This window comes from Macrotis lagotis, chromosome 2 (assembly GCF_037893015.1).
Source record: "Macrotis lagotis isolate mMagLag1 chromosome 2, bilby.v1.9.chrom.fasta, whole genome shotgun sequence".
Lineage (NCBI taxonomy): Eukaryota > Metazoa > Chordata > Mammalia > Peramelemorphia > Peramelidae > Macrotis > Macrotis lagotis.
Genome location: NC_133659.1, coordinates 50,343,219 through 50,351,649, shown reverse-complemented (window position 1 = coordinate 50,351,649; position 8,431 = coordinate 50,343,219). Strand labels below are relative to the sequence as shown.

At 34.4% G+C, this 8,431-nt stretch overlaps 1 pseudogene; it reads right to left on the bottom strand.

Annotated features, from left to right (window-relative positions):
* Nucleotides 1-7,850: 7,850 nt before the first annotated feature.
* LOC141510992 (small nuclear ribonucleoprotein F pseudogene) lies at nt 7,851-8,099 on the bottom strand (annotated as a pseudogene).
* Nucleotides 8,100-8,431: the final 332 nt, after the last annotated feature.

Here is an 8,431-nt window from a genome sequence, read left to right as displayed (position 1 = left end):
ATGGTATTAAGTTCTGATTGAAATGGAAAAAGTGATAAGCACAAGTGTTATAGGTACCATTATGAGATTGGTAAATCCAGAAATAGTATACATGATTATCTGTTGTCTTTTAATTTTATTTTATATAAGGAAGTGAAAAAGAAATTATCAGACAGAAATTTAGTCATATAATATTACATGCAAAATACTCTGCTAAGTACAGGGGTGCATTTGAAGATGGTTAAGATGAATTTTTCAATAAAAGGCAGGGCTCAGTTTATAAAAAAATAAGTGAGAATAAAATAAAATGAAGAAAATGCTAGTAGGAATATTTGCAAAGACTGAAATAGGGAAAAGAAGCAAAGGATTCTAAAATAGAATCCCTTTTGCCCTCATCATTAGAGAACTATCTCCTAGGTCTGTGATTTCAACTCAGTTCTATATTAAAGAGCAGAAGATGGAAATTCAATCCATTATCCAATGCTATCAACTCAGAATCCATTTCCCCCATTAATAATAGTATTCAAGATGGAAGTATTCTGAATCATTTTGCTATCACTACTTTCCTGCTGTGTGGATTTTTCTTCACCTCTTGAATAATAATCTGTCCTTCAAAATCCCTCCTATGTAATTATCCTTAACAAGAGAGTTTCTAAATGATACTTCAAATTCAAATTCATTCTGAGATTGAAATTTCAAATGCATAGTGAAAAAGTTTATAATATTCTCCCCAAAATATTCCCAAAGAAGAAGGCAAAATTTTGTACCAGTTTGTCAGTCCCAAAGAAAATCAGCTTTTTCTCTAAGGAAATATCAATTAAAAAAGAAACCATTGATGATCTCTGACAGCATTTTAAAAAGAGACCATTTCTGAACACTTGGAAGATAAACTAAATTATTTTATAATTTGATGTTTGAAAGTGATTATTGTATGTATGGAGTATATAGAGTGTCTAAACAAAATGCTATTATAATTTTATCTTTTATAAATGTGAAAAAAGCTAAAGTAGGAACAAATTATGATTTCAAGAATATCCTAGAATTTCTCCTAATTGGTCAAAAAAAAGCTTAATGAAATGTTCAATGGAAAAAGAATCTTGAAAACTAAAAAAAATTTTAAATGACTATTTAGAGATGGAGTTCATCTAATGAAAAGCAGAAAAAATAGATTTTTCAGAGATCTTTCCATGAAAGGCTTTAAATTGAAATTTGAAATTTGAAAGATAAACAGTTGGGGACCCAAAATATGGATAATATTCAGGAGTAGAGACTTTGAAGAAGCAGTCAGTGTTCCTAAAACTCAGAGAGGAGAGAGTATTCAAATGGAAAGAAAGTTCAGTAATGTCAAGTGTTATAAAGAGGACAAGAAAAATGTAGGTTAAAATAAGATCATTTAGATTTTTCAATTGAATAATACAACTTTGGAGAGAATGGATTCAGTTGGTCAATGAGATCAGAAGTCAGAATAAAAAGGTTTATATGTATTTTACATATATATATATATATGTTTGAAATTCATTTTCAAAGAAGATCATGACATGGGAAGTGATGTCATGACAAGGACATGAATAGAATTTGAGTGAGAGTGGTTGTGCTAAGTCAATAGTCTCATTTTCTTCTCCAGAGTCATCTGGGTCCAGTGGTCATATATAAATCAGGACAACTGGAGATTAGAGAAGTAAATGTACTGATGATGGATGATTGGTTTGGTCTAAGAAAGGATTAAGTTTTAACTCACAGGTTACTACAAAGTTCACATGCTATTACAGAAAGTTCAAAAGGCACCACCTTGCCTCTCATGTTTTGTTAACTTTATACTATTGGTTACTTGGAATCTTTTAATTAAAACTTTTCCAAATTTTCCATGTGAATTAATTTTTATTTTAAAAAAGTGTCTTCATTCTTTGCCCTACTCCATTTGTTTGAGGGCATTAGCCCTCTTTTTTTAATCCAAATTGTTTAGAAAATACTCTCATTTAATGGTAAACCTCTTGGCTCTCTTAACAATTCATTCTCTGCTTCATCCTTTTATCTTGTGCTCTGCACAAGTTTAGGTTAATTATAGAGTATTGCATTATCCATGGAAATGACAGATTCAAAATCCCTGCCACTTACCTCCCAGTCAAAACAGAGTTCTAGTTCCATAGGCTGCTTGGAAGCAGTATTCTTTTGTGTTTGCTTTTGTTTTTGTTTTGTTTTTAATTTGACACTGAGTGACCAAAATAGAATGTTTTATAATCATGAGTTGACTCTTCTAAGCATTTGCTATTTATTTGTATTTTTGTGAAGGAAAATCTTGTTTCTTTGTTTCAGCTCCTTCAGAAAAATGCCATTGGCTTTACAAATTTTAAATTTTTGCAGGTAACTATTTAAATTTGAGTTTTCTTTTGTTTTTTAAAAATACTTACTCATTATGTTTATATTATTGGAAATATAATAATCTGTATTATTATATAAGATCTGTATAACAATCAATATCTGTATAATAATCTAAATATCTGTATAATAATCTGTAAACATGTGCAGCTTATATCTTATGATTGCAGTTAAATTCTATTACAATTAAATATCGACAGTTCTCTTTTATTGAAATACACACATCCTCACACACATACACTGAATTTCATATGGATTTTATTCTTTGGAAAGCTTGCATCTTGATGATACAGGGTCTACTTGACTCATCCATACCTATTTGGTGTCAGAGAGATTTGAAATGGGTATTCTCCTCTTCTTGGCTAAAAGAATGACTGTTTGAGTTTCCCTTGTAAGGAGAGTAGCACCGGTGAACTGCAATGCCCAATCACTTTCTCCAAAGCAGTCTAATTATGACAGCTAAATAAATTCCATTGCATGCTGTTTATCTATGTTGGGGAGCAACGGGGAGACTTTATTAAGGAAACACCAACCTTCTCTAATACTGTCACTGAATTAATCATTGATCCAAACTACATCACAAGGATCTGCAAAGCATAAAAAATCAAATGGTGATAATCACTTTGCTGTCTTGCTGGAATCGTCTATCATCTATGTTCCTTATTACATCCTTATATTTCAATAAAATTTTACTTCTCTGTTAGTCAAGTAGGACTTTTATATAAGTGAATGTGGTAATAAAAGGCTAATTATTTTATTTAATGGAGGTTTCTGTTTTGCCATGTTAAGACTTCTAATTTGGATTAATTGACAGACACAATGGACTTGGAAATCAGGTTAATGATGACCACTAACTAATGCACTGAAAAGCAACAAAATCAGGTTCCAGGATTGCTTTTGAGCCTATGATGGGCAAGCCTGGTGAACTAATGGGGAACGGGTTTGATTCATTCATCTTTTATAATTTGATTTGAAAGCTGAGAAACACATCATCTGCCAATATAACACTCTGTGGTTCAAGCAGCATTGAAATGTCACATATTTGTCACTGATGTTCTTTCCATTTGTGGATAATTAATTAGTTATATGTGTATAAAGTGTAAAATAATCTAGTAATACATCTCTATGGACACATATTTATAAACGAGATGATCTCATGTGAGACTCTGGTACACAAGATGAATATGTAGAAGGGGAAACATTTAATAAGTACCTCGATATTCCAAACCTTATTATTAAATGCTAGGGGATATAAAGAAAAGCAAGAAAATATTCCTGCTTTCAAGGAGTATACAATAAAATGTGTGCTCATAGTTCAAGGAAATTGTCTTTCTTTTTTATTTCTTATCTATTAATTTATTTTTACTTTTGAGAAGTTATTTTCAACTATAGGATTAGGAAAGATTTCATATATAATGGAAATTTTCATGAAGTTTTGTAAAGCAATAAAGGATTCTAAGAGGAATAAATAATGGAAAGAACATATTATATATGTGGACAAGAGGCAATGCAAAGTTTCAGAAGGAGCATAGGTAAGGTATTGCATGAGAAATAGAAAGAAAGGATGGCACTGGTGAATCCTGGATTGTGAGAAGATGAATAATATATAATGATGCAGTTTCCCTGCATCATTAGGATTGAGGCTAAATTGAGAAGGACTTGGAAAGATAAACAAAGAAGCTTATATTTTATCCTAATGGGTAATGACAATATGGGGTCATCAGAATTTATTGAATAGGAAAGAAAATGTAAATTGCAGATAAATTGTCAATTAAAGTTTCCACTCCAAAACTTTCTCATAATAATAATAATTATTATTAATAATTCATTGTTATATACTATTATGAATTATTACTTATTAATTGCTTAATACTTAATAATATTATTAATGATAATTATTTATAATAATAATAGCATTTGGTCTAGAACAAAATAAAATTCAATGAATATCTTAGCATTTTCCCCTCTTTTATTCTTGTATTTCATTTTTATTATATTTATCTTTGTTTAATTCCATCACTGTTGAGCTCCATGAGGAAGAGGAATATGTTTTGCTTTTTATTTATATCTCCTTTAACACCCAGTTGTGAGTTTTCTAATTTGTTGAATGAACAAATATGGTTTATTCAATCTGTATGTACTCATTTCTTGTCAAAGAGAATGGTATGATCTTTCCCAACTTTATACACTGGAACTAGTTTTGAAAGTTGTTCTCCTAAAGCACATGAATAAACGTGTCATGTCTGCAGTTGTAGATTATTAACAGAGCCATCTTTAACAGTTTCTATATATAGAATAAATATTGGGAGGAAGGGATGGAGACTGACATGGTAGAGTGCATTAGGAGTTATCTAAGCTGATAAAGAAGGAAGTATTCCTAAAATAATGTTGCTAAGGGCATGGAGCCAAGATGGCAGCATGAAGGAAGTACCCCCCAACAACTCCAACCCCCAACCCCCCCCCCAAATAAAGGATGGCTCTAGCCAAAATTTAGCAGGGCAGAACCCACAGAAAGACTGAGTGATACATTTTCCCAGTCCAAGATAACTTAGAAGTTCTGTGGGAAAGTTGTGTTTCACCAGGACCAGGGGTTGGAAAAACTGCTGTGGTGCAGCCCAGCCCAGCACAGCCCAGAGATCACCAGCAACATCCTGAAGGGGAAGTGAGAGAACTCTGCTGCACCTGGATGAGCATGGAGTGAGGAGCATGGGCCTCAAGAGAAAGCAGCCTGCACCCCCAGAGATGGTAAGGGAAGTCTTCAGAGATTTCTCTGCTCTCCCAGGGGTGGGATTCTGCTGTTTGCCTATACTCAGACCCAGGCTGCAGTTTCAGCTTCCATATTTAGATAGCTGAATCCTGCCTCAGGTCAGAAGGCAGTGCTGTGGTCATCTACATATCAAAGCAAAGGCTAGAGAGCAAGAGACCTTGGAGGAATAAAGGTCCCAGTGGGGTCTCCCCCCCAAAAAAATAACCCCAAAGTGCTGTATATTAGTCTTGGATTGAGGAAATGAGTAAGCAACAGAAAAAAAAAGGATCTGACCATAGAGAATTACTTCAGTCCTATGGAAGATAAAAACACATACTCAGATGATGACAAAATTGGAGCTTCCATATCCAAAACCTCCAAGAGAAATAGAAAATGGGCTCAGACTGTGAATGAACTCAAAAAAAGACTTTGTAAAGCAATTAAGGGAGGTGGAGGAAAAATTGGGAGGAGAAATGAGAGCAATGCAGAAAAATCATGAAAATCAAATGAAAAGCTTAGTGAAAGAAATACAAAAAAATACTGAAGAAAATAATATGTTAAAAACCAGTTTAGGCCTAATAGAAAAAAAAGCAAAACAAAAGGCAAATGAAGAGAAGAATGCCTTAAAAAGCAGAATTGGCCAGCTGGAAAAGGAGATTAAAAAAGCTCTCCGAAGAAAATAACTCCTTAAAATGCAAAATGGAACTAAAGGAAGCTCATGAGTTTTCAACAAAGCAGGAAGAAATAAAACTCTTCCAAAAATCCAAAAATTAGAAGAAAATGTGAAATATCTCATTGGAAAAACAACTGACCTTGAAAACAGATCCAGAAGAAATAATATGAAAATTATTGGACTATCTGAAAGCCAGGATCAGAAGAGCCTAGACTTCATTTTTCAAGAAATAATACAGCAAGATTGTCCTGAGATCCTAGAAGCTGAGGGTAAAATAGAAATCGAGAGAATTCACTAGTCACCCCCCAAAAGGGATCCCAAAAGAAAAACTTCCAGGAATATTATAGCCAAATTCCCAAACTCCTAAATCAACGAGAAAATTCTAAAAGGTGCCAGAAACAGACAATTCAACTGCTGAGGCTCCATAGTCAGGATTACACAGGATTTGGCAGCATCTATATTAAGGGCTCTTGGGATTGGAATGTGATATTCCACAGGGAAATGATCTTGGTTTACAACTAAGAATCAACTACCCAGTGAAACTGAACATCCTCTTTCAGGGAAAAAGATGGATTTTCAATGAAACAAGGGACTTTCAAACTTTCCTAACAAGATGACCAGAACTGAACAGAAAGTTTGATCTCCAAGTACAGGATGGTGGTGAACCATACAGGGAGTGGAAGAGAGGAACTAACTATGAGGAGCTTGATGATGTTGAACTGTTTGTATTCCTGTATGGGAAGAAGATATTGATAACTCATATGAACTTTCTCATTTATAAGAGCTGTAAGAAGGAGCATATATAGACAAGATATAGGAAGGAGCAGAATATAATGGTATGATGTGGTATAGGGATGGAGTCAGTGGGTGATGGGGGAAAGTACTGGGAGGAAGGAAAAGAAGATGAAAAAGCTGAGAGATTTCACATAAGAGGTAAAAAAAGCTTTTTCAATGGACAAAAAAAGCTTTTTCAATGCACAGGGCCAGGATAAAAGAAGAGAGAGAATAGAATAAATGAGAGTGTGGAGAAATAGAGTGGAGGTACAGCTAGTAATAGCAACTGAGGGAAAAATATTGAAGCAACTTCTCTGATGGACTTATGATAGGGAAAACAACTCACCCCAGAGACAGAGCCATTGAAATCTGAACACAAAGTACAAAGTACATTTTTTTCTCTCTCTCTCTCTCTCTTCTTGAGGTTTCCCCATCTTCTGGGGGGAGGGGGTTTATGTTTATTCAGATGTTTACTCTTATAACATGCAATTTACATCAATGTATGGCATGGAAACAATGTAGAGACTATCAGACAGTCTTCAGGGGGTGGAGGGAAGGGAGGAGGGGGGAAATTGTAGAATTCAGAAACTTGCAAAAAATGATGGGCACATATTACTATTGTATATAATTGGAAAACAAATAAAATGTTAAAAATATAATGTTACTAGGTACATTTTTCTGCTTTGGAATATTTGTACCTAAAGTCAAGGATACCTCTAGGATATGATTAAGGAATTTTTTTGCTTGTTTATTTGTTTTGTTTTGTTTGCTTTTTTATATTTTGGGAAAGTCAGTTAAGTGGTACAATGGAGATTGGGACTGACATCAGAAACACTCATCTTCTGGAGTTAAAATCTAGCTCAAACACTTATTAGCTGTGTGACCCTGGCAAATACTGTTTGTCTCAATTTCTTCATGTGTAAAATGAGTTGGAGATAGTAACGGAAGACCATTCCAGAGTGTTTGCGAAGAAAACCCCAAAGAGGGATTGATCGTAAAGAGTCTGACATGACAGAAAATGCTCGGCTATAATAACACAACAAAATTCTTTGCATATGATAAGAAGTTTTTGTGATTCTTTGACTGATTCACTGCTTCTCAATATTTTATATGTTTAACAGAAAACATGGAGAAGTAGCACAGAATGGTAGAGAAAGGAATCCAGTGTTGAGGTTGGAAAGTTCAGTCTTCAAATTTAAGTCCTTTCTTTTTTTTTTTAACTGAAAAACAAATAAATCTTCATTTCTAGAAATATAGAAAAGAGACCCCCTCCCAGCCCATCCCAGAAAATCTGCTATTCTCTCATTTTCCCCAATCTTCCTCTTCAACACCTCTGATGTAAAGGACATTATTGCACCTTATTAAAACTTCACCAAGATGTCCAGATAATGCCGCATCTATGTATTCTTCTGTATTTGCAAGCTGCATGCTCATGTAACCATCCACAGACACCAGGTAGCCTTTGTACTCCATTCCCCACTTGAGCTGCACCATCACTGGCTTCCCGGTCAGTCCATTCATGAAGGGTTTGGGGTTGAGGGGTAAACTCATCATGACCACCTAAGAGTGCTCTGGGCCATCAGCCACTGCCACCCCTGCCTCTGCCTCCCTCACTCCAGTCATAGGAAGAGGGAGCTTCAGTCTTTTCTTTAATAATCCTCTCTTTAAGATACTTAGTAGTAGCTCTTTTAAAAACTCTGTGCTTCAGGAAACTGAAGAAAAAAATTTGCATGGGATTTGCATTTGCATTGGCAAAGGGAATTCCTTGAATGCATAAAGCAATGAAAACAGATGAAAAGCAGGCAGAAACACAAACAGAAGTATTATCTTTGAGCGGTTTGGTTGAATAAATGGATAAGGAGTGAAAAATAGGGTGTCTTGTT